The 27,895-nt window shown below is 41.5% G+C and overlaps 1 protein-coding gene across 4 annotated transcripts in view; it reads right to left on the minus strand.

Moving 5' to 3' along the window:
* The window catches only part of celsr1a (cadherin EGF LAG seven-pass G-type receptor 1a), a 91,359-nt gene that overhangs the window by 54,889 nt on the left and 8,575 nt on the right, over positions 1–27,895 (minus strand). The window lies entirely within an intron of this gene.

Consider the following 27,895-nt stretch of genomic DNA (forward strand, 5'->3'; position numbering starts at 1 on the left):
AAAGACATATCTATATTACATTTGTTTACATTAAAATATATAACAAAAAAATGCAATGGCAGATTTACCACTCAAATATTTTGTGGTAATTGTTTTCAACAATAAGGTATTTAGTTTTGTTGCTGGGAGATTTCAATAGCTGTAGCATTAGCTCCATGAGTTGGTTAAAAACTCTGGCACTGGATGACTTCTTAATGTTTCCAGCTGACTTGGAGGAAATTGAGAAACCTGCAAAAGTTTCTTAAATATAAATATAAATGATATTGAGCTAATTCAGTGCTGCGTAATGATAAAAAAATACGAATTGAGGCTAAAGCTGCCCTAAGTAGAACGTTAGCATCCCCATGCAGAAGCAGAAATATACTTTTTATTGCAGAAATAAAACAGGAGAAGCAGGCAGGAACTGCTAAATGATGCTTGAACCTTAATCTATGCTGTAAATATTTGCTATGTACAGCTTCAACCCAATACTGGTTGGACCCAATCCTATCTCTTCTGCCCTCTCTACGCTGCAGCTTAACAGCTTGACTTGTGTACTACTTTGTAACACTTTTTGTAACACGCCGCTAGACTGAATTAAGTAGTTGCCGGAGTAGATTCGGTCTGATTCAAGCCCCAGCCGGGAGTAATTGGATCAGTATAGGATTTCTGCCCCTGGGGAGGGTTACGTCTGGTCTCATACCTACTTCTGGCACAACTGTAAGCTCTGGTGCCTATGGAAGGAAACAGAAGGCTATAGGCTGGGTGAAATACAGCTGACAACAGGTGGTGAGGCCAGATGAAATTCGCAGGGGGGATAATACTGTTGAAACGGGGCAGGGAGATGGGTCGGATTGCACAGCTTTGCTGTGCCATACCGAGCATATGAGTGTGTCAAATGTGTTTCCAAGTGTGTGTGGGTTTAGGGGTGAAACAGTTATGTTGAGGTTCGGCCACAGGTGCCCTGTCACTCTAAGACGTATAGATGAGGTCATTTCTCAGGACCCTGAACCCTCCTTACACAGGCGCACAGTCGATCAGAGCAGGGTGTGGACAGGCCAGCTCATCAGGCTAGTCTCAAGCTAACTGCTAACAAGACTGGAGGTCAACTCCAACTGCACTAGGACAAATAACTCACAATGGGAAGTAACATGAGGGTCAAGTAGTTCAGTGCAGCCAATTTACTACAGGTCCATGTCTGTAGTGGACATAAATCACGGTGCATGGGTGGCAACAGAGTGACAAAAAGCACACATACAAATGCAGACATATTAACGAGTCACTCTGCAGGACAGTGACATCAGGCAGCAGCTGTGGTGTATTGGGCTGCTGGTGCTGCAATGGAGGTGCTCATTCAACACGGCCCTGAGGATCTGTTGTGCTAGTGTGTGTTTTTTTCTCTGCAGCGCTCTGCACCTGTCTCTCCCTGTAGGTCGGGGAAAACACTGTTATCCCACTTGCTGCCAGAGATCCATCAACTGACAGTTTACATGCACTCGAATACACACATCCTGCATGGACTCCTATAATGTGGCAAAGAAAATGCATGCTGACACGATTCTGTGGATGCAATCATAATTTGGGGGGGGAAATACTACTTTTGCAGCTCATGCTCTTCTTTTGTTGAGTCTCTGGGTTTTCCTTAAATAAAGACACACACACTTCAGGCCAAGTCAAAAAATTACACCAGATGTACAAACTCAAATCAAATGAGTCTGTAACCAAGTAGGTACTGACATAATCTGTTACCACACACACTCACCCTTTCATTCACATTTATTTAATCTTGTTTCCTACACAAACACATAAACTACACACTGACAGCAATGCTCAGCGTAAGGCTTTTACAAGATGACTGACACAGGACTTCATCACCTATTCTACACATAAGCCAAGCTATTTCGTGACTAAGTAAACTATAGCAGATTAGCACTGCGATACAGTCAGCGCTCCAAGAATTATTAGCTTCCCAGAGTGGGAAGGACTTTGTACTGTAGGGACAGCCTTATTGGCAGAGGATGTTGGAGGGGGGGAAGCAAGGAGAGCAATGACATCACAGAGCGTTGCGGGAGCCCAAGCTGCGCTCGATACAAAAATGACCGAACACGGCGGAAAAGATCACAGGGTCATTGAAAGATGTGAAGCAGAATTTATGGGGCAGAAAAAGACAGGATTGTTGCTGAGAAATTCCGATTGAGATTGCATTGGCTATGCAATCATGCAGCACCAATTACTGTATAACCTAAGTAGTATGGCAATTTGACATACTGCTAGATAAAAGCAATATCTCATACTCAAAACTACTTTCTGACCGATGCCAAGAATTTACAGTATACAGTATTTTAGTCGTTGCTACCTTTTTACAAGATAGTTTGTTTGCTTTCTCTTTTGGGGCATCCCTACCCCACACTATTTATAGAGCCCACCAGCTGCAAGCATGGGATCACACACACACACACACACACACACACACACACACACACACACACACACACACACACACACACACACACACACACACACACACACACACACAGATGCAGAGGATGGGCTGAACCGTGGAAAGGGTGTGTCACGGATAGACGCCATGGAAAAAAACAATTCTATGTATGTAAGCATGCCATCAGACACACATATAGGCACCCACCGGCAGACATGCACAAACAGACACACAGGTTTAACAATGAATTACTACTACTGAAAGTGTTTTAATAGATGACGCTGTGAGTATAAACAAGCATCAAAGCTGCTGAGTAATATCAACACTTTTGAAGTATCATGGGTGAATTGTTTATTAACTGTACACATCCCCTTATCTCGATTATCTGGCATATTTACAAGTGTCCAAACACTCACTGGATAGCCTTGTGAAGATCAGCAATGTGTTCACAGCACATTATGGTTTGGTTATCGCACTTTTACAGCCTTATAAATATGAATCTAATGATTATGATGTCTCAAACACATTGATTGGAATCAGTTATTTTGTAGTTGGTATTTAGTGAGGTGTAGGTGGTTTTTAATTATTGACAAAAACAAAAAGGAGATGTATCACCAGGCCACACATTTAGAGTCCTGCACTGTAGGTGGTAAGGGCTGCAGAGGTGATAAGAGCTGCTAATGGCCCGTGAAGCAAGTCGCAAACATGACACGCTTGTGTTTGCGTATGAGAACAAATGACCACACACACTCACGCGCACACACACACAAAGCTAATACATTTGTCTAACTGTTAGCGTGCTCCCCTTACAACATAGTTCTGTCTAACACACACTCTCACTCACACAGACACACACACACAGACACAGGCACACACACACACACACACACCCACACACATATATACAGTACAATTAATTCATTCATTTTCAAATTCATAGTTCTTCCTGGTTCCTTCTAAAATAAGGCTATTGGTTGACATACTGACACTATTGCCAAACATTACATGTCTGAGGTCCTCATCTTAAAAAATAACTAAATAAAATATAAGTAAAATAAATTACTGAAGATACAATCATCCATATCTCTGAAACGATCACAATTTGTATTCCAGATTGGGCATTTCTTTTTGTAATGTATTCATATTGGCTTGCAGATATGGAGACAACTCTGGTGGCCACCCCCCTTGCCCCAATGTGAAAAAATCAACAAGGGTGTTTAGTCAGTTAGTGAGAGGGACGGTCAGTAAAACAGCAGAAAACAAGACAAGACATTTGTAGCTGTGACAGGTTTAAGCGAGGTGACAGGCCCACCAGAGAGACACACTTCACCCCTTTCACACACAATTCCTGCCCTCCTAAAAGCCCACTGAAAGGTTAAATCCAGGCTACGCATTCATCTCCGATAATAGGCCGCTGCTTTCATTTCATTCGTCTTGATTTACAGTCTTTTCTTGTTTTGTTTATTGCTGCTTTTTTCTGCTATACAGAAAACATCAGAAAATACCTAACCTGGAACTATTCCTTCCTTCAGCGCTTTCTCAGCTGTCTCAATGTCATTTCCATCCTGCTGACATTTATCATGACTAAAGAGAATGGTAATTGAGAGCTTAAAATGTTACAAGCTCAAGTGAGGCCTGCCATTATAAAAGCAGGAAGCCTGTACAAAAAGGCATTGTAAAAAAAGATTCCCTGCCATTTTTTCACCTTGCAAGACTGTTTTACTGCACAGTTAAGTTTTACAGCAGAGCAGCCAATGAATACTGCTGTCGGGTACTTTTAAATACCCAAGAGCAGCGGACAACTTTCTCCCCCTGTCTCTCTCTTTTCCTCACTCGCTTCTGAAGAAAAGGTTTCAAATATTTGAATCAATACAAAGCCTGTAACCTGAGAGGCTTCCAGCCAATCGCTGGGCAGAAACTCAACTGTCAGCTCCGCCTTATTGGACACACCTGAACACCCCCAGCCTATCAGGAAGGGCAAACAAACACCAAGCTTGACTTTAGAGGTGATCACACACACACACACACACACACACACACACACACACACACACACACACACACACACACACACACACACACACACTCTTTGAACTACAATTTGGCAACATTTATCCTGCTCTTTTCTTTTTTGTTTCCAATAAAACATCACAGGGATAGGAAACGCTGCCCAAAACAATAACTTAGCTTGGAGCTGAGTTCAATAAAAAACTTTCTTCCTCATCTTTCTGTTTATCCTCTCTTTCTCTTTGTGTGCCCATGCTCCATTAAAACATTCAACTTTTTCCTCAAGGGGAAGCATTGCCCTCAATACTAATTCCAACGGTTCTGTTCAGAGGCCAACAAGATGTCAAGTCTCATCTCCCTTTCTCTCTTTTTCTCTCTCATGGCAACAAGCGCCAACATCAGATCACATATCAGCAGCTTTCAGACACGCTGACAGACATCCTGTATGCTGGAAGAAGAGGGAAATCGGCCAGCAAAAATTGCACTGAAGTTAACTTAATCAAAGCACCGGCAATCAAAACGACGTAAAGCCAGATCGACATAAATAAAAGATGAACAGAAAAAGAGAGAGTAGTGAGAGCAGGAAATGTTTCAGAGACTGGAGTATGGGTAACTACAATCCAAACTTTCATATCCACAAACTATTAGACAGCCACAGAATTGATTCAGTTTAACTCCCACTCTCTCTCTCTTTGCTTTTACCATATTACACAAAATAGAATAACAGTTGTTATTTTGAACCCGATTAGAAGTGATCTAGTTTTCTCAACATCCTTCCCTTAAAAAAATCAAGAAAGATAGCAAAGAAAAACATGGCAGCCACACAGCCTAAAGCCCAGGCACCCTGGCTGCTTTCTGCTGTGGCAGATGCCGCTGTCAAACCTACTTACATGATGTCACGCTGGTTACGGTTGTGTCGTGATGTAATGAAACATCATCATAATTTAGTTCTGCTTCCTTTATGAAGGTACAGGTTAAATACACAGGGCGGGTGTTATTTACTCAGCAGCAAAGCCTCCACAACTGCGTAACTATGTACATCATCAATGCTCCAACGATCAAAAGACAACAGTTCATCTAGCATTCATGTTTTCTTAAAGCAGTAGTTTGACATTTTGGGTGATTTGTTTCTTCTCATGAGAAGATTGACACCACACACCACACTAATGTCTGTCTGTTAAATATGAAGCTACAGCTAGCAGCCGGTTAGCTTAGCATAATGACTGGAAAAAGGGGGGAAACAGTAACCAAAGGTTACAAAATCCACCTACCAGCCCCTCTAAAGCTCACTAATTAACATGTTATATTTTGTTTGTTTAATCGGTACAAAAAGTGATGCAATAACGACGGGATTACAACTAGTTGTGTTAACTTTTGGACAGACCCAGGCTAGCTGTCTCCACCTGCTTCCGCTCTTTACGCTCAGCTAAGCTAACTGGCTCTAGCTTCATATCTAGTTGACAGATATGAGAGTGGTATCAATCTTCTTATCCAATTTTTTTGCACAAAAGCTAATAAAGCGTATTGTAACAATTGCAGTTCCAAGTCAAAGCTATACCTGAATTTACAATTGGAGCAAAAGTTGGATCCAACAAAGAATGTGGAGGAAAACTGCCCAGGAGTAAGAAAAAAAACTGTGAGGTATAATAGCAGTCATTATAACACTGTTTTACATATTCCCATCATAGTGTATGATTTTTAATTATTTAGCTTGTTTAGCTTTATCCATATAATGCAGTGGTGATTTCATATGCAAACAAAGGCTAACCGAGGGTAGATGAGTAACCACAGGAATGCCCGCGGCGGCAGGTTAACAGGTACAGACCAGAGAAAAAGAGATTTACGGGTTCTCAGAAATAAATCTATAGGACCAGACTCCTACTGTATTTTATTTCATGACCGGTTTAACATCAAAGGGGTACAATTCTAGCAATCTGATTTATTGAGGAATAACAAAGCTAAACGTATTAGGTTGTTATCACGGCTACAATCACGGCTAGGAACACCTTGCTGTCACTTTAATCGCAGCTTTACATAAGAATTGACAGAACTGTGACTCTACTCTACAACCTCTGTCAGCTTACACTCAACACTGCAGAGCTTCTATCTGCTGGCACTCATAAATGTGTGTGTGTGTGTGTGTGTGTGTGTGTGTGTGTGTGTGTGTGTGTGTGTGTGTGTGTGTGTGTGTGTGTGTGTGTGTGTGTGTGTGTGTGTGTGTGTGTGTGTGTGAGTACACTCGCTTGTATCTGGAAGCACTCAGCGAAAGACCCTCTCATCTCCTTCCACATCCACAAGCCGCTGGCTGCATGTTTTCCTCAGGTATGCCCGGGCTGTCTGTCCGTTTGATTAAAGTGTTGGTGAAGACAGAGGGGGCTAAGCTTTGACCACTCACACAGACACATGCAGATAAACTTGACGGACATGCAGACCGCTGGGCAGACGGATAGGGGTGAAAAGGGAGGGGAACTATGGACAGGGACGGTGAGAGGAAGGGAGAGGATGGGAATGTTATACTGAATGGTATTCAATATGCAGTGTGAGTAAGATAAGGGAAATGAAAACAGCAATAAAGAACTGGGGGGAGACGGATGAGGGTTACGCAGTGTGTGTGTGTGTGTGTGTGTGTATTTCACTTCAGTCTTGTAATGTAGGAGGCTGATTAACCGCTGTGTCAGCGTTGCAAATTGTGTGTGCATGTGTGACCATATATCATCAAGTCCACACACACACACACACACACACACACACACCTGTTGCAGTCTAATTTCCCCGCAACACCTGCAGCTCTTCAGGGGGCCAAAGACCTCACTTCCTTTCTCTCCTTTCCTCCTCTTCTTCTCGACATCCTCCACTCACTGTTGTGACCACACTAGTGGGATTAGCTCTCTCTCTCTCTCTCTCTCTCTCTCTCTCTCTCTCTCTCACATTCTTTTTTCAAGTCTTCATAGAGGAAAAAGTGGCAGCAGCGACACAAAAGACTCCTTTCACTCCAGGAGTAGAGGAGGGTAGGGAGAGTGGGTGAGGTCTGTTGGGTGGATGGGTGTGTGCGCCGGGGTTGTCAGAAGGATAACATCCCGGAGAACAGGTGGGATTAGACGCAGACACACTGACTGAACCAGGATCAGTGATTGAGCCAATCAAACAGCCCTGAGAACAGGTGGTTAGGCAGCTAGCTCATTGATCAAACTGGAACCAGAGGCTGAATCATTTCGGTCACACAAATTGCAAACCACAGATGTAGTAAATATGTTTTTCATTAAAATAAGGATTCCCAAAACAACACTTTTCACTCTCTCTATGATGAACGTTGAGAACATCTCACATTAAAGAACAGCAATCCTTAAGTTTTAAGCAGTTCCTACCAATAACTTTATGGAAAAGCCAAGAAGTTATTTTGGATTTCTGAGTTTTTTTGCTGGTAACAAAACATGCCTATTAAAGGCAGAAATCAGTTCAAGTCTACCACTTGAGCTTTGTTGTCAGTTCTGGACACAAATGTCTCATAAATGTAATAAATTAAATTACTTTTTGAATCATTTGAGATGAGAAATAAACCATGTAAATGCTGAAATCTATTTCATTTTATAATATTCTAATAGTTTTTCATATATTTCATGTTTGGGAATTTCAAAAGCAATTCGCAATAGTTTGCAGATGGGTTCAGCTTTCAGGTGCAGGGCTCAATCAGTTCTCACTTGATGTCTTCTAGTGGAAGATCTTTTAGCAACAACTCAGTACACAAGATTAAAGCTAGTTTTGCAAGACTCGTCATATATTGGACAGCATAGTCAATAAGCTCAACCATATCAAGTGCGTCTTATTTGAGGATTTGTCTACTATTGCAAATCCCCAGTGCGCAAGAGTGGACTCCACCATGGACTCTGCCTTAGACAATGTTCAAAAGGACAATAGTATAACATGAAAAAACATAGCCCCCCCCCTTATTCATTTGAATGGGGGACAGCTGCGTCGGCTTAGCGGGGGTGCCAACGCAGAGGCCACAAAATGCAGCATCATCTGCAAAAAAGTTGAATCTAGCTCAAAGTTTGCCACAACTCAATGCCAATTCATCCTGCAAGGTACTCGGTCAATCAAATACATGCTAGTGCACATTCCTGGCCAGTTACTTAGTAACATGAACACTGCATTTCAACTGTTTACCTGGCAACGTTGCAGAGTTATAATCAAAAATCAAACTAAAAAGATGCTTTGCGTCGCAGTTAAAGGATGAGTGGAGGCACAAGCTGTCATGCTGCCAGTATTGACAGTTGATTGGATTACAGTTGAGATATATCTGTTCCATCTGACAATGCATGGTTGAAACACATCTGGTGTAGGTAAGTGGTTAGAAACCATCCACACACTGTCTTAATGTGAAACCTTTGGCTTGGCACACGAGGGAATTCAGAAGCCTGCGCCGCTGTATCAACTTCTCCTCCACCTTCACCTTTAAGCAGAATGGACTTTCACAACCCCTCCACAAGTGCCCTTAGTGGCTGTACTTAAGCAGAGCACTCAGGGGCATCGAGTGCCAGGCCAAGAACCGACCCGGGTAGAATATCTATGTCCCATTTAGGATCCCTGGGAGAGAGGGGTGAAAAGAATAGCAGCACTGTTCTCCTCCTCAGACAATACTAAACGAGCCCGGATGAGGAGGCCAGACAATGCAAAACGAGCCGAAATGAACGCCTGGCTTGTTTTAGTGCCTGAGGGTTGACTGGTATTAGTGCACTTGTTAGCTCATCGCATGTTTGACTATTGCCAGAGAAGGTAATTCATTATGAAGATACGAGAGAGACCTTGATCAGCAAAGTGCAGATGTGGACGTGAGATTGAAAGCTGAGACGGAGGGAGAAAAGGCATCATCAGGCTTGTTGTTGTGACAAGGTTTATGATGAGAGAATCAGCAGCTGGAAGTGAACATCACATTCTGTTGTTAACAAGTTTGAGAAGACACCCTCGGGACTGAGAAAAGTAGAAATGGGAAGTGAAAGAGAGAGAGGAACTGTGTGAATCAATGAAAAATAAATTCTTTGTCCACTAAATCAGGCAAGTGTCATGCGATGCTTGCTTAGCTTCAAACTCAATTATAACATGTCAGAGCATAACACCAGATGTGCTGCACAACACCAGGCTTCGAGAAAGCACCATTAGCTCTCTGAATGTGCAGGCCATCAACGGCACTATAAAATCACTCTCGTTGCAGAACTGCTTTCTACATCGACTTTAAAACACTGTTAAAACCACTCAGCTGCTCCACTCAAGTCTCCCTCCCCTTGCCTATCTCCTGAGCCGACTAATCAAGTTAAAGCCCTCTGCTTCTTCTTATTAAAGGTTCAAAAGGTCCCAGCTTCCAGGTGTCGCCCGGCTCTGTTTCCACTGGGTGATGTGGTGTCAAAAACAAAGAGAGAAACAAACCATCTCGCCTTTAGGCAAAGATGTGGGCCAGGCTTTAGCACACAGTTTGAACGAGACAGAAAAATGATCCAGGAACTCCTTCTCTGTCTTGGTTTGACAGCTGAGGGACAGTTTAATTGAAGACTTCAATTGCAAAATGTAATTTAACCATTACGTTTAATGAATCATTCCATAGCCATCAACGATCTGGTAGTAAAAGTGTCATCCTGTTTTCCTTCAACAGATATTACAATTTTGTTTCAGTGTTATTTGTAACTGAATAACTGTTGGTATCCGTTTTTTTAGGTGGATGTCATATTTTGTATCGTGTCTCTCAAATTTTGAGGAGAAAAAAAAGACGGGTAGAGTGGAGGAAGGGATCAAGTCCAGTACTAGTCCAAACATGTATTGTCTATACCTCCAGTAGGTAGTCGTTAGCCCTTGACATCATGTAAAGACTAGAGCGAGCATCATTATGACCTGTCAGAGCTGGGAGATGAAAAGAAGCAAGCTACGGGTGCTTCTGTTTGGCTTGTTTCAAACGAGCTCTGCTGGGTTTGTCCATTTTGTTGTTTGTGCTTAATTTTTTGGCTTGTTGATGTGAAAGCTGTCAATGGAACCGAGTCTGCCTGAAAAAAAAGAGTCTCAGTCCACTTCCAAGTAATCTGGTGCAGTTGTTGCATCTGTGGTGTGAAAGCAAAGCAGACCAACCACAGGATAGTAGATAGGAGATTATAACATGAATTTAAAAGAAGCTTAACTACTACTAGATTATTGTGCTTGTAATGGGAACTTTTAAGGGAAGGGATAAGCAATCTGTTCAATCGTTGTATTTAGTTTTCTATTATTTATTTGCTCAAATAAATAAGAAACAAAAAGAGTAAAAAGCATTGTGCTGGCAAGATTTAAAAACCACATCTCACTAAAAACAATATCATCTAACATCTACATTGTTCACTTAAGAAAAAATGCAAAATCACGAGTTTATGGATTTTCCATGATCAATTACAAAGTGGTGTAATTTCCGTGTAATTTGACAGTTTCTTGCTCAAAGGTGAGTGAGGCATAACACAAGACGCCTCTTTTTCATCCTGCTTCTACATGTTTGTAATTTTGAATGATACATGAGGTCATGTGAGACACATTGAGACAAAGTAGGTGCACCTATTTCTTTGTAGGATAATGTATCACCATGGTGAGTCCTTTCAGTGTGTGTGGTCGGTTGATTAGTATTAGCACTATTAGATATTTTTAAAGCCCTTATTAAAGAGATCACAGAAAGGTGAAGAGGCCAAACGGGCCATTCTCTGTTTCGTAGTAGAGAATTACTCAACTATAACCAGGAATGTGCGCACGCACACACACACACACACACACACACACACACACACACACACACACACACACACACACAATCTAAAGGCAGTGCAGCCTGGTCAACAGTTGGTCAAGCTCTGCACACACAATATCCTCAGACACAAACACATGCATTCACATCTCCATCTGCACGTACAAACAAAACACGTGTGTATGTGTACACAAAAACAAATGTAGACACGCTTATCATACACTTAGACAACATGCACATATGCACACACTGCTCCTCCCTTCCTGTATTAAGTCACTCTCTCTAGCATTGATCCCATTTGATAAGCTAACAGTGGACAAATAGTTGGTTTGGTGGGGGCGCACACGGATCAAAAGCCTCCTCACAAGTCAGCCTGCATCGCTCTCTTAAGAGCTACCCAGCCATGAATGGCCTAATAGGACCCAAGTATCAATTACACTGACACTAGATCCTGTCTTTCTCTCTGCCTCTGTCGTTAGCTGCTCTCTTCCCTCGCTCTTCCTGGCTCTCGTTCACACATATGTATTTCTTCTTTCGTTCGGTTCTCTTACAGACACTTTATTGGCATAATAAATATTATTTTAATTGCCAAATCAGTTTACAAAAGCAATCAATCTACTTGAAAACCATGTAAGTACAAATGTTTATATATTTAATAATAAAAGTAATATTTTAAACATAAGCTTAAACTTTTTTTCTGATATTTCCTGACTTTCTTTCGGTTTCTTTCCCTGTCTCATTCCAACTCTCTACTTTCCTCCGTTTTTTTTTCTCTGAGGAGGTGTCGGGTTACAGTTATTGTTGGTGCTGGTTACTGATAAATAGGGTGCCTAGTTACCAGCCAACGCACGATTGGCTCTTTTCAACAAAGCAGGGTAAAAAGAGGAGGGGTGAGTGGTGTGGGGAGGTCGCCCTGGGAAACCATGAGACTTGTGTCAATTTAAAAAGAGAGCCGGGCAAATCTCCAAGACTATTGTGTGTGTGTGTGTGTTCAAGTGTGGGATGTGTGGGTGCATGGAGTTGTTTTCAGAGGACAAAGTTAGGGAGACACTGACCCTTCCGACACCCCTGAATACCCCATCGATATCTACTGAATGTCCGCTGAATACCCCCATCTAGCTTCCACCCCTGCTGGCATTAAAATGGCACTCTGCCAAACTCCACCTCCTAGAGACACAGGCAACACCGGGTAAAGGGATACTTGCTGCCTAATACTGACATTATACAAATAATCTTCAAAATGCATGTTTTTTTTACAACCAATATCCCAAGACGCAAGGCAATTTATTAAGTTAAGTTAAAACAAGTGATAATATAATATAATAATGTGACATGTTTAAGGAATGACTATTGGTGTTTTCAAAAGATAGTTACATACAATACATATTTATAGAGTAGAGGCTTTAATTGTTCAAATCCCTCAGCTAAAACAGCCTGATTAATTTAGAAAATTAATCCAATTAATGCACGTACTGCATTGAAGTCATTAAGACAAAAAACATTCATAATGTCGTATTATAACCAAGTCTAGAGTCCCGTTAAATATGAATAAAACATCATAATAACGAATATGATTGTAGGTTCTAAACCATAGAGTTAAGATCTTAGTGGCTTTGCGGTTAAGAATCCACCTAAATAAGTTATTACTCATCAGTCTTTTGCATTACTCTTCTATATGATTACTTAAATTAGTACCTTAACTGAAGCATTAGGGTAATTAAGGTATTTATATGCAAGTAAATGCACTGACATTGCATTGGAAATATGCCTTTGACCCAGCAGTGATAATTTCAACTGTTTTGGGCAACGAACATAAGTTAAATTGAGACTGCATGTATTCCATTGGGTTTTCCACTTTATTATTATTCAAACAGTACTGATGTTACTATTCTGAGGGAAATCAAACCTATCCTCCCCTTTTGTTGTTTACCTACCCTCCCAGCATGTGGCAGGTCTGCTAGTTACAAGGTTAGCCACTGGATGAAAAGAATACCTGCCATTTCTCACTTTATGTCTGCTGTCAACCCACGAGGCAGGAACAAGCGAAACAAACACCAAAGAATAGAGTGACTTTTACAAACGAAGGGTCCCCATAATTGTTACTTTTCGTTCTTAATTAGCTATGGTAAAACTCCCCAACTACCTCACCCTCTGTTCTCCTGTCAAGTATTTGAGGCCTGGAGGCTTGCTCTTCAGACCTGCTGTCAACTTCAGGAAGTCTAGAGAATCCCTATAAATTGTTAATGTATTAGCCGGAACTTTGAGGCTGTCAGAGGACGAGTGAAAGCTAACAATTATCAGAAGACAGCACTGCAAATGCTGAGCAGCCACATTGCGGTTTGTCTTTTTTAATAATCGTGGTAACTGAAATGGAGCTTAATTGAAAAGTTTATCGGTCCTTAAAGCTACAAGCCTTACGATTTTTATTAAATAAAATCCCATTTTTAATACTATGAATGGTTGGCATTTTTCAGCAATAGTCATTCAATGTATTTACAATATTGCAATTAACTCTCTCTGTAGTGGTTGTCATTGTAGTGGCAGGGTCCGCCGTTACCACACTTGATTCAGACTGCCTTTACATGCACGGGTAACAGTTCTGTTCTAGTCTTTTCACTTCTTCTCAAAAGCCACAGTATATAACTCTCATCAAGCTCACAAACATAATATAAAAAGAACAAAATATATATTTGTCTTCTGTTTCTTGGGAAACTGAGATTACACTCCAAATGTTTGGCTAATTGCCCTGACAGAAATTAGCACATGTTTTAGCACATGAGTATTAGCACATGTTGTATATCAGCTGTTCAGATACTGTGGGCCAGTTGGTCAACCAGCCAAACATTTGCTCAATCAATGAGTCATTCATGAACCCATTCAGTCATTAAATCAGGCAGCCAGTCAAGCAGTCAGATTCTCTGATTCATTCATGCATTCAGTCCGTCCGTCGGTCGGTTAGTCAGCAACCAAACCAGCCAGCAGATTGAAACAGTGTTGATACAGACGCAGATGGTTGGACTCAGCCAGGCTCACAGCCCACCTGGAGCTGTTGGCTGCCAGCTGACCTCTTGATGTTTCTATCCTCTCCTGGCCCTGTGCCGTCACCGATTCAGCCTGGACAAGCCACAACCGAAACACCTTACTCTCTCTCTTTCTCCATTTGAGAAAGATTAGGGAGAGTAGCTCAGGTGTATTTCACAAAGACTGTTTGTGTGCCACATGTGGGGTTTTTTTTGTGTCTGGGTTTTATGGGCCCTTACTGGGTTTTACCGACCGGGGCCTTCATCATGTTAATCTCCAGGGAACCATTCAGTCATTCCCTGAGGTTTGTGTGCGATTGAGAGAGGGAAATTAAGTCAGACGCAAAAGTGAAAGGGAGTCTGGGAATCTCTGCTTTCATAACCTGCAACCGCCATGCAGAGTACCTACCAGTCAGAGCATCTGCCTTAAAAGCACCACTATTTGAAAAGAGCCCTTAACATCGCATTTACAAGACTATTCTCTTTGGAAGCAATAAGTAGATGTGGCCACGATGGGGGTTGCAAAGGTAGATGACTAGTGGGTAACAAAGCGGTACGGTTGAGCGGAGGGGAATAATTCCTTCTCACCGGGAGATTCTTTGAAGTCAGAAAAAGAGAGAATGTGAGGGTAAAAAAAGGGGAGATGCCCCCCACCTCTTTCCTCTATCCTCTCCCCTTCCTTCCTTTCTTCCCTCCTCAAGATTCAGCTATCTCCCTGACTTCAGCTCTTATCACAGCCAGAACTTCCATCCCCTCGCCATATATCTTCTTCCTCCACCTTCTCTTCTGATTACTTCTTTCCTTGTTTCCTTCTCCCCTCCTTTTCTCCTGCAGAGGGCCAGTTAAATGTCAATGTATTGTGCTCGGTGACACGGCTGACAAGAATGGTGTGTGATAATGAGTCAGCTTCAGGAAAAAAAAAAGAAGGGAGGCAGTGAGACGTATGAGGTTCTGTCAACTTACCAGTTTATTTCTGGAGAATCTCCCTGCCTCTGTGCATTTCAATTTTCTACATCGCGCAATGAAGCGTCCTTTAAGTAAATTAGAGAGAAAAAATAAGTCACTAGACACTACAAGGCCGTGAAAATCTCTCCCCGTCTTTTCTTATCCCCAAAGATATTCCTGTTCCGAGTTTTCTCCTTGCCAATTGCCTTTCTCCCAAACCTGCCTAAAAAGTTATTATTGCCCATGCTGGTTTAAATGAGTTACTCATAAGTTGACATGTTCATTATCCTGCATCAAACACAGGGCTTGTTTGCGTACCTATTACTATGTAATTCCTCAGTGCTACTCTGCAGAAACACTATAGTAACGAGCAGTCCCGAAGCAGATTCAGGAAAACTTTACTGTCACAATGTGACAGGAATTTGTCACTACTCACACTACGCAACCACAGTTTTTTAGCATGGGTGGTCCCACTAGTTCTCACCAACGTTGACAAATTGACAGCATTCCTTACTGAAATCAAGGTAGCAATTACTGTCAACACACAGTGTAGCTAATTATAGCAGCTTTTTGTTATAAGAGAAGCAGCAGGACATAAGGACATCTTCAGATTCTGTCACACAACAAAAGACTTTCCTTTCTTCCTCTTTTTTTTCAATCAACTTTATATTGTTAACACACAATTGACAAGCTATCAGTCTCTTTACTACAGTGTCTGTCTGTATGTCCTTTGATTCATCCTAAAGGCAAAGACGATGTCAACAAACAAATGACTACATCCTGACAATGTGTTCTTCATAATTACAGATTGCACAAGATGCTTTGTGGGAGACAACATTATTCTTCTCAACTTAAATTACTCTTTCTCCCTCGTCATCCTGCTACTCTCTCGCCCTGTCCCTCCTCTAATAAAAGGGGATTTATCAGGGCGGGGAAACAGTAAATTATGACTTCAGCTCAACCTGCAGGTACACGCCCCAACGTCACACAGCTATTTAGTCAACCCCCAAAGAGACAAATTTTAATGGTATGAATTACTGTCTCAGCACTTCATGTCAGTCAGTCAGTCAGTCAGTCACAAATACAGAATATTTCTGCACTCCAAAAAAAAAGGTTATTGAAGTTTTGGGGTTGAGTTATGACATGTTTTAGCTTTCAAAAATAGTGTGAAAGAAAGGAGGAGCAGGGTTCCTATAATAAGAAGAAGGACCTGTGTGTGTGTGTGTGTGTGTGTGTGTGTGTGTGTGTGTGTGTGTGTGTCTGTGTGTGTGTATATGTCCGTGTCTGTGTGTGTGTGTGTGTGTGTGTGTGTGTGTGTGTGTGTGCTGACAAAAGCGGGAGGATGTGAATGTTGTATTTCTACAGGGAAATTGTGTGTGTCAGTGTGTATTTGAAGGTCAACAAACACTGCATGTACTGTATGTGCACAAGCATGATTGCACATGCACACACATTTATAGGCAGCTCTCAGTCGAATTATAAGGATGTTTCTTGGTTTTGCATGCAGGTGAAGTCATTCCTGCGGTGGAGGCTGGAATGCGGAGACTATTAAGTAGGAAGAGAAGGGACTTCTAGTAAGAAACAAACGTGTGTGTGTGTGTGTGTGTGTGTGTGTGTGTGTGTGTGTGTGTGTGTGTTCTCTATTGATCCTGCATCTGTTCCAGTTAACCACATTGGCTTTAATCCAGGTGGGAGGTTTATAGTTTTTTCAGAGAGAGGGAATGATACAGTTTTTTTAAGGGTTGTAGAAAATATGTAGTAACAGTATGTGTGTGTGTGTATGTCAGCGAGAAAAACAGCTTGAGCTAAATGTAATATCAGCATGCTACGACACTCACAATGGCAATGCAAACACGCTAGTGTTTAGGTAGAATGTTTACCATGTTGAGAATCTTACTCTAGCAAGTTTGCATGCTAACATTTCTAAGTACAGCTGAGGCTGATGATAATGCAATTAGTTTTACGGGCATTTGGTCATAAACCAAAAATATTGGATAAATTAAAATTTTGATTTGATGACGACACAAGATGAAAAGTCGGAGGATCATCAAAGTTAGTAGAATTCATCCTCTGGTGAGCATGAGTGTCAGTCCAAAATGCAATGGGAATCCATTCATTAGTTAGTAATAGACTAAAGTGAAGGACCAACCTAGCAACCCGGACGGACAACACGCCATTGCCATCCATAGATCAGCCAAGCCGCTAGCATGGGTAAAAATCACCATTTCAAACATGCACTGATTTACTTCCTGCAAATTTAGCGCATGTTTTTTTTTTTTTATAAAAATCAAATTGTTTTGGCTTAATGAGTACACACGTCTTCCTCTCTGTCGATATTAATGTTTCTCAAACTCCTTTCAGCCTGTTAGCAGGTAGGACATTAACAAGAGAAAAGGAGTACAACGATTAGTTTACTGACAGTTTGTTATCTCTTGTGGAGGAAAATAAGCCATTGAAGCACCAAGAGAAACCAAGGTATAAATAAGAATCTAGAGTTGATGTAAATATGGAGAATAAAAAGTGTAAAAAAAAAAAAGAGTATATGCGTGCAATAAAAAACAGCTCCACTTACACAATGCCAGAGGTATGCCAGTGTGTGATGCCTGCTTACGGCTGCTGTCATCGCTTTAGTAATAATAGGCCATTTCCACTTTATCAGCCCCCACTGACTGAGTGACTACAGAGAGCAGGTATGGATGTGAATACAAGTCTGACTGTTTATACGTGTACATGCGAATGTGTGTGTGGCAAAGGAGATCATCCAGCTGTAAACCATGTTCCCCTGAAGCCAAACCACAACTAACCCCAGTTCTCCTCTCTCTCAGTTTATGGATGCTGTCTTACAAGACTGACAGGCCTTGACTCATATCAGTGTGTCCTACGCACACACAGTGTACAGAATTTATGGGAGAGACATGTCATAAACACACAGATGGTCCTAGTGTGTGTTTGTTTGTGTGTAAAAATAAGTACAAAGGGAAGAGTGTACAAAGGGCAACAGAGCAGTGAAGGCAATGCTAAGTGTGGTCTCACTACAAGTAACACAAATACAAGTCAAAGGAGATCTATTCATTTTCTATTAAGCTGAACAGGGACACTTGGCTTGATAATACTTAATGTAGAAAACTACATTTTAATCAGTCATCAATAGCCTATCAGATCAGCCAAAGTCCCTTCAGTATGCAACTTATTTTGTGACCAACAGCTTCATCTGCAAAGTCAAAGATGGATACATTAGTTGCAGCTAAAAAGCTCTTAAACTTCTACTGACATACGATGGGAATGTATGAAACATTATGCTGAAAAGGACTTAACTGATGAATGAGAATTCATTGAGTCTTTTGCATTTAACTGATCCTACCATTCTAAAGCAGTGGGCAGCTATTCTCTAGCAGCGGAAGAATGGGTACATGTATAGATGTGACGTCTATGTATTGATGGATGTGTTGGAGAGCAGCAGTGAGCAGCAGTATGCCAGGCATGGAGAGCCAGCTGTCTTCCCCGGGCCCTCAGTAACTCTGGAGCTGAACCAACTCATTCCTCACATCAAACACATGTTTTAGGTTGGAGGGCTTCTCTTGGGCCCCATGGTATCACAGCTTTACCCCCCACCCAAGCTACAACCCACATGTGGTATCAGATGTATGGCAGAGGATTCAAAACACCAACGATCGAATACCTGAGAACCCCGCCTAATGCACAACATGAAGAACCCAGGATCCATGTCACATACATGACTGACTGAGGGGCCTCCAAAAATGTAGGCTGGCTGATCCTGCGAAAACCATCTGCACCAGGAGCTCACATCATAAGAGCACAGACTTTACTGAAGGCATCTAAAGACCAACAAACAAGCTGAGGGGTTTGAAAATAGGGACTATTTTTTAATTGGGGTCTATATAAAAAAAAACACAGTATAATCATGTTATCCCACTGAATACACCAAGAACTATATGTTCTTGGTATCTACTATCTAAAAGCTGACTATGGGTAAAAACAGAGATTTTCAGTGTCACAAACCACTTCTGTGCCAAAAACAATTTGCTTAAAAGTACTCAACCCTACTTTGATCCCTGTATTAAAAAGGTTCCCATAGAAACTCTTTAGTCCATATTGAAATGCCTCGTCCTGTGAGCCCATTATAACCTGTGTGACTGTTCACACGTTGAGACAATCACTTCACACATACAACACAAAGCTGCTGGCTGGGGTGAGAGCCAGCATTTTGGCCCCACAAGTATACTGGACTCCTGGTTTTTGGACCCCACAAATATAGTTAAACAAGCCCACGCACGCACGCACGCGCGCGTGCGCACACACACACACACACACACACACACTTTTAAAATGTTAAACCTACGCCTCACCTGTGCTTACTATAGGATACTGTATTCTAATATAGAGGGAGACAGAGGAAGAACAGGATTGTGTACTGGAAGACAAAATGCAAATGAAGGCCTGACTCTCGACTGTCAGCTCTGTGAACTTTTGTTTGTCTGAACTCTGGGCGCGGCCACCTCAGACTGAAATGTGAATTCTCTACTTGCTTTTGTTTCTCAGTCTGTATCTGTTTATTAAAAGGCATACAATTCCTCATTCCCTGAGACACAAGCCTGTAAATCATTATTCCGACGTGTAAATCATTATTTTAGTCTAACCATTAATTGTTCCTGTATGGTTAGAATGTAAATGTGTAATCTATTACATCACATGCAATAATGAATGATAATAACTATGTATCTGACTTTCAAGCTCTTTATATTAAACAGTACGGTAAACAATTAAAAATGGAGAGATCACATGCCAAATGAATGGGCAAATACTAGCATTGTGAGCGGAAGGTAGCACACACTCTACACACAGTTCTGAATCAATCAATCACACACACAAACAGGTACGCTGCAATCCGCAAATTTATGTAAATGGCCACCCTTGTCGGATCTTCGTCATGTCAAAGTGTAATTTCCCCCCTAGGTTGGTTGTCTATTCATGCCAACTGCAAGAGATTATGAATATCAAGCAAAACGCTTTACAGCATGTGAGCATATACGAGTTAAACAAGAGTAATAACTTCATCATTCTATGCTTTTGCACTGTCAGGCATTGTAAAATAGGCAACAGAATTTGCTCTCCAATAAATTTATTAAACAAATTGTATTAGTGGATTAGTCGAGTCTCAGACACCCATGTCTGAGTGTAATGAAAAACCATCACTTTAAAATACACGGGAAAACATCAGTTACTTAGTCCATGTCCTAAAAAGGGCTTCTGTCCCTTTCCATGTTTCCCAAGAAAGACAAACATTATCTGACAAACAGAAGGTAAAGACCGATTGACAGTCCAGATGACCCTGCAGTAAGTGGACGTTTACTCAGATAACACAATTGAACCCTCAGCTGCTGAAGTCTAAAGCCCTCTACTTTGTCTGTGTGACCTGGGGGCACAAAGGTGAAGTGACCATAATTTAGAAGTCATGACCCCTGAACCTGCACTGCCTCATCAGGTCAGTTTTCGGCCTGACAGAAAGCAGACATTAAAAGGAGGCTCAGCTTGTCTTATACCTGCCTCATGATTTAAATCCACAGTGATCTGCTCTCTATCAGAGAAAATAGAATTATATTACTTTACCATTATGAGGCTGAAATATACATTTTCCTGATAGCTAAGAAATATTTGAACCTGACAAGTCATTGCAATAACTTCACGTCTTCATTAAAAATGACTTTGGCCAGTCTGGCATTGAGTGGCAACAGCAGTCCATCGACAAGCATTAAAGGCAGTGCAAAAAGAGTCTATTAGGAACTGATGGCTACATTATCGACAAAGCTAAATCAACATGGAAATCGATTCCGGGCAGTATTTTAGAGGATCCTGAGCAGAGTGTGGGGCGAGTGCTTAGCAGCCTGTCAGTGTGCTGTCAGGAGTATCTGTGGACAGACAGTGAGCGCCGCCATTAGTCTCTAACAGCATTAAGAGAGGGTTGGGGGCTGGCAAATTGCCTAACTAATGCACTAGTACAACAGAAGTAACATTGGATGGCATCCCACTTCGTTGCAGTGCATCAGTATTGACACTTTGAATAGGAGGGAACCAAACAGGATGGTAGAGAGGTTAAGTCAAGTGGAAGTCTCTGAGGTCACAGAAGTTCTGTTCGCAAAAGCAGCACAGTGGCATCTTTAGTCCATTTTTAAATACCAATTAGGAGGTGTCCTCCTTACACCTCTTATCACTGAAGAGACATCAGGAATGGGTAGGAGCTGATCATTGGCACTGACTTGATCCAGGGGCATCCAACCCCCCCCCCCACACACACACACACACAGAAACAAAACTCATGCAGACAAACACAGACAAACTGTAACCCAGGGTGTAATTTGATAAGGCGCTGCTGAAGGTAGACAGCAGCACGTATGTCATTTACAAACATCACATGGGATGGACAGAGACAGAGAGAGGCATTGTGGGTCCTGGTTCTGCTCCATAACAGAAGTGTCAAGAGTGCTGCTTAACATCTTTAACAGTGATGAAGATAAGATCACTTCCACTTTTTCTTTGCCCATACCAACTGCAGGCGCCCATTCGCTAAGTGAATTACTATTAGCAAAACAAAAGAGACACGGGCAGGATTATTTGGATTCATGCGGACCAAAAATATCTTAATCTTTGACATTTAAAACTTAAAAACCTTTTTTACGTATACAAAAAAAAAAGGGGGGGCAGGGAAGCATGCTGCTTTGCTTATGTTTGTGGTGTTACTTCAAGTTCTTTGAATTAAACTTTTTTGTAACCCCCTTAGCATTCATAAGCAGTAACTAAACATTTAATAAATGGTTTATAAAACACCATAGTGCCATATGTAGTTGTAAGCAGATATAAGGACATCCTAAGTGTTTGTTGATGTAGTTGTCAACATGTTAAAGGTATTTAATCATATAATGAAAGACAATGCAACATAACAATTGTAATTCTATAAACCATGTCTTCATGAGATGTCATAATTGTTAAAATTATAGCACATTTATAAACACTTAAAATGTCTTCATATCTGCATATGACGACATTATAATGTGCTATAAAAAACATGTTTATATACTGCTAACGTGTCACCTGAATCTCTATTTAAGCTTGGTATCAGCTCAATATCCTAGACCAGTGTTAGCATCAGCATCCCCTTCAGCATATGCATGGACGCACACAAGCACACACACACAAAAAAGGACACATGCTCATATTAGTAAAAAATACAAATATGGAGTTATGGAGTTATATCAGTCAAGCAAAAAAACTGTTTATGTACTACGCCACAAAAAATCCTGCAGAATGTTTTTCTTTTTAATGTGACAACAAGCCCCAGAAAACATTCACTTGGAACTTTAGAGAAGTTGCAAGTTACTTTGTAAAAAGCTGTTTGATACACATGTAACTTAAGACATTTTGGGAGGGTAAGACAGTTTTTGTGTGCCGTATAAAAGGTGGAAGGGATCTTTGTGTGAAACTTGGCCTTAACACTCCAGGGGAAAAGGTCCGCTGCTGCAAAGTCCACGGCTGGTGTGTGATCTGGATCACGTGTGACGGATAGAAGGGTGGCTGTACCTGTGTGTGTGCAAGTGCAAAAGCATGCTTACTGTATATCCAGGTTATAGAAGTGTTTTTGTGTGTATGCGTATGAGTCACCCCATCCAAAATGTAACAGGAGGATGTCTCAGTTCAAAGAAGCATCCTGACACCCTATCAAAAGGCAGCGCAAACTTAATACACCTCGAAGGTCCCTCTGTCTACATCTACGTATCCGTCTCTCCCTCTCTGTTAAAAGACGAGGCCTGGAGGTGTTGGAGAAAAGATACAAAGCTTCAATCCGCACGCCTTAGTCTCTTCCTTTGAAATACTTACAGAGGCCTAAACCGCTCTGCCTGTAGGAGCCAAGTGTGACCCAGGGTGCGGTGTATGCTTTGCTTGTGATGATCAGTGTGCTCTTATATGTGCGTGTGTTAATGCATATGCAAGTGCATACTGTATGCACATATATGTTCCCTTAAAGCTGACAAGAGAAAGGTGCTGTCAGAGCAGAACAGAAGCTGTCATGAGGTTGCAAGGTGACACCCAGGATGACAGCAGTTGTGAGTGACACATTGGTGAAAAAAGGCTTTAAGGGTATTCCCAAACGTTCCTCTCAGTCAGGGTTCAAATCCCCTCATAACAGTAAACATCCAGGCTACAAAGAGCCTCTGAGCGATACATTCAATCCTTCTGTGCTTGACCCCCCCAGAGGGAAAAATGTTTATCCTCGCAGGGATCAACACAGTCACAAGTCATATTACATATACAGTACATGCCTTGATACAGTATATGTCTGGTACAGGTATCATTATTAAGATTTATAAAAGAGGGAGTTATTGACAAGTAGCATCCATTCTGCAAATAAAAAGCTGTGTAAAACTAAAAAGACTAAGAGTCAACGGCCATGCTAGCAGATCTGTGTGGCTTCACTTAGGCACAGCGGTGCTCTGAGCTAAATGCTACCGTCAGTATGTTAGCATGTGCACATTTGCTAATTAGCACTAAAGACAAAGTAACTGCTACGGCGGACACAAATGTCATTAGTTTTGCAGGTATTTGGTCAATAATCAAAGTATTGGATACATCTATTTTGTATCTATATTTTGGCCTGATGATGAAAAGCCAGGGGATCACCATTCCAATTCATCCTGAGAGGAACACAAATGTGTGTACCAAATTCCATGGCAATCCATCCAATAGTTGTTGGGACCAAGGTGATGGACACTAGAGTCACACTGCATAAAATGACCCTTACCCCCCTAAAAATCTGGAGAATACACGGCAATTTACCTGATGAGGAGAGGTTGGTTCTACACAATCCTCAGGTAGGAATACAACCCTGTGTATAATCAAAGGCTTTAAAATTAGACTGCTAGCATGGCTATCTATCATGCTGCCAGCCACTTCGGTAATACATCTAAGCAGAAAAAGAAACTGAGGGAACTATAGATGCGTCAACACCACCTGTAATCTACGCCAGGAGCGACTTAATCGAAATGATAACATTTCAGGAAAGTCGAGTGCTGTCAGACAGACAGTAAGACGAAGGGACAACAATTTGAGAGCCAAGCGTGCATCAACAAGTCCCCACACACAAGCTATTAACTGTCAAAATTACTAAATTACTAAAACTGACACCTGACCTCTATGAACACAATCTGGCATGAAGTCTTTCTGTGGAGTCTAACATCAACACTAGTAGAGGGCCAGTATTAAAGCCCTAATCTAGGAGTTTTTAAGCAAGGGCAATTATGAGGTAGTGTCAGTTTTCAGGAAACGTGTTGATAGAATTGTTTTTACACCTCAAAAAACTTTTCTAGTCTACATTAAGCTATTTTCACAGTCACAAGTGTGACTTATTGTATCAAAAGCTATGTTGCTCAGTTTTTGGATATCTTCTTGGATAGGATTTCTGCAGAAGGGCACCTTTTATGATTAGCTCTGGATTAAGCAACGGAACAGATATTGCTCCGTTTGTGCCAGTGAACTCAATCCATTTAAGCCGTTTGACATTTCATCCTAATACCTGCATTGTCAGTACCAATGCCAAGTCTTAATAGCTGTGAGGATCGTAGCCCAATGCATTACGCATTAATGGACTATTACACAGGGAGCAAGCGCAGCAAGATATGAAGTAAATGTGCATAACAGAAGTAATAACATAGGGAATGATTAGAGCAGAGTACACAGTACACACTAAACAGCTAAAAATTTGAACTTCTAAAATGGAAGTACCGTAGTGTTGTGATATACGTAGGTGGTTGGGATTTTTAAGGCCTAGTCCATACTTACACGGGCATTTTTTTAAACATAGCTTTTTCTACGCATTTTGGCCATTCATCCACATGCAAACTGCATTTCAAGTCACTGAAAACGGATCTTTTGGTAAACTCCTTCCAGGTTAATGATTTCCTCACAAAAAAAATCTGTTTTCAGTGTTGTCGTGTATTTGTTGTGTTTTTGCATTTTCATTTGGACGGAGACTTTTTTTAAACAGTGCTTGTGTGGACAGGAAGAGGGAAAAACACTGTTTTCAAATATATCCACGTACGTGTAGATTATACATTCAATAACAAATTAGTCAGCAATAGAAAAGACAAATAATTAAATTAATTGTGCAAAATTTAAGATTTGCTTTCAAAGTAAAAGGCACCTTAAATCTTTAAGTACACTTGAGTACAATCCACTCTGGAGAACAGCTACCGATTTCTTTCTGCCACGGATCAAATGCTACTCTTGAGTGTTTGATGTTCCTAATCTGTTTTTTAAGAATAGTTCTACAAGACTGCACTGAGTTAACTGGTCTCAGCTCCTCAGGCATCATTGTCGAGACCCTGATGATGAACAGGTGGCTTCCTCTGGCCTTCAGTCTGAAGAACAGCCTGGACACCTAAGGGTCTACTTTCTCAGAGTTAAAAAGGTCAAAAAGGCAAAACTGTGTTTTTCAAGTAACCAGTAAGACCTTAAAACTGATTCTGAAACTAAGGCTAGATGTGTTGACACAGTTGAATGGAGTCACATTACTTTAGTTCCCATGTGCAGCACATTAGATAGAGTATATCAGTAAATAATCTGACCTCCTGGCATGCAACCTACACATGACTGGTATTTGAATGCTCATATCTAAATTTGTCCATGCTGCTGTGACACACGTAAATGTCATGTCATTCACATAAGACGTAACTTGGCACCAGAAAAGCTAGGCCAAGTGTCGAAACAAAAAGCTTAGAAACATAAATAAGACAAACAAGTAGAAAAAGATGACACCTTTTGTTATTATTACTCTGCAAATGCATGCTTAAGACTTCACTGTCAGTTCTTCATGCTGGTTCCTACAGATACCCGTAAACATCGCCAAACATCAAATATGAGCAACAATTGTGTGAACACCTTCTGGCAATCACTGTAATAGTTGGGTCTTTGTAAATTACAGAGTGTGGTCTAGACCTACTCTATCTGTAAAGTGTCTCGAGATAACTCTTGTTATGATAAAATTGAATTGAAGTGAATTGAATTGAATTAACAAACAACCAGTGGAGGGACGCTCCAACTGTCCCCCTATCATCTCCTCTTTCTCTTCTTTTGCCTCCTTCTTCTTCACTGTCACACCTGTCATTCACTCTGGCTGCTAGATACTGTATACATTCACCCTCAGCCCCCACCCCACCACCACCACTTAACATTCCTGCAGCTGGTCATCGCACATCATGACGCATGTAATGTCACACTCGTGAGCCGCCGGCGAGCAGCGATGCTCCGCCTGCCTCCTCGGTGAGAGAGACAAAGGGGAGTACTGTGTCGTCTGAGTGAGAGAGAATGAAAGAGAAAGGGGCTGAGAGACGTGTGTCGGGTTACAATCAAATACGACCCCTCCACCACCCAAAAACCTGTTGGAGTTTGAGTGGTGAAATCACTGTCCTGCAGCATGTAAACGAAGATAACCCTGCCTACCTGTGTGTGTGTGTGTGTGTGTGTGTGTGTATAGGGTAAATAAGGGTGTTTGTTTCATCTGTGTGGAAACCAGATGAAGCATTTATCACTAAACAGCACACACACACATGTATATACTATATACATATTAAAAACACAATCATACACTCAAATAAAAAAATAGCAAGAAACTCTGTATAAGATAACACATTAAAAGGAAAAAAAACAGGATACTGTCTACTACTCTCTTCCCTTTCAAAACCCCCCACCTTCACCTCTTTACCTTTTTCAACCCAAAACATACTGTGTTTGCTAACAAACAACCCCCTCACTTTCCAACCAGCGACAGACACAAGCACGACGCTTAAGAGAGATTTCCTGCAGGAAACAAAACACCGATCTTGAGAAAGCAGCACATGGATTAAGGAGTGTGGGAGGAAAGATGGCTCAAGTAGCACAAGGTGGACAGATTTGGGAGGTTCAGACAATGCCAAACAAACCGTAAAAGGAGTGTAAAAACTACCATCTGTTCCGGGTATAAAGAATCACAAATGAAACTTAACTTTTTCAAGCATCTTTTCGAGTCAAACAAAGTACATTTTCCCCACAAGGTAAAGGAAGGCATTTGCACCCGCCCACCTATCCCACAACCACAATCACGGACGGGCTGTATTCCTTCTCACAGGTAGTGACAGAATCAGCAGACAGCCTTGGATCCTCAAACATCCCTGCTTTTTCTAACCTGTAATTGAGTGTTCAGACATCAGTGGAGTCGAACAGTGACCAGTCCTGATCCTCTGGTATTTACGCTTCAAACTCACAGCCTGGAGGCCCACACATAGCAGCACACACACACACACACACACACACACACACACACACACACACACAGAACCAAACAGTAAAGCCCATGGTGGATGTACAAGATTAGGCATGAATGCGATTCCTTTCTCGCTCATGGAACACACAAACAGAGACATGGAGACAGTTATTACACCTGCACATGTTCTCTGCTCCGTCTTCTTCAGGGGGCACCATGTTACTGCCACTTGCTAAAAAGACATACTGGGTGACACACACACACACACACACACACACACATATATGCATAAAGATATACGAGCAGACTGACAGGAGAGGCACACAGAGGCAGACCGGCATGCAGACAGATAGAGAAAGCGAAGAGGACAGTAATCTAATAAGTTTCTGTGACCACTTAAGACAGATTTAGCTTCAACAACAATGTGGCAGATAGCAACGCTCTCCAGG

Source organism: Sander lucioperca, chromosome 20, assembly GCF_008315115.2.
Source record: "Sander lucioperca isolate FBNREF2018 chromosome 20, SLUC_FBN_1.2, whole genome shotgun sequence".
Lineage (NCBI taxonomy): Eukaryota > Metazoa > Chordata > Actinopteri > Perciformes > Percidae > Sander > Sander lucioperca.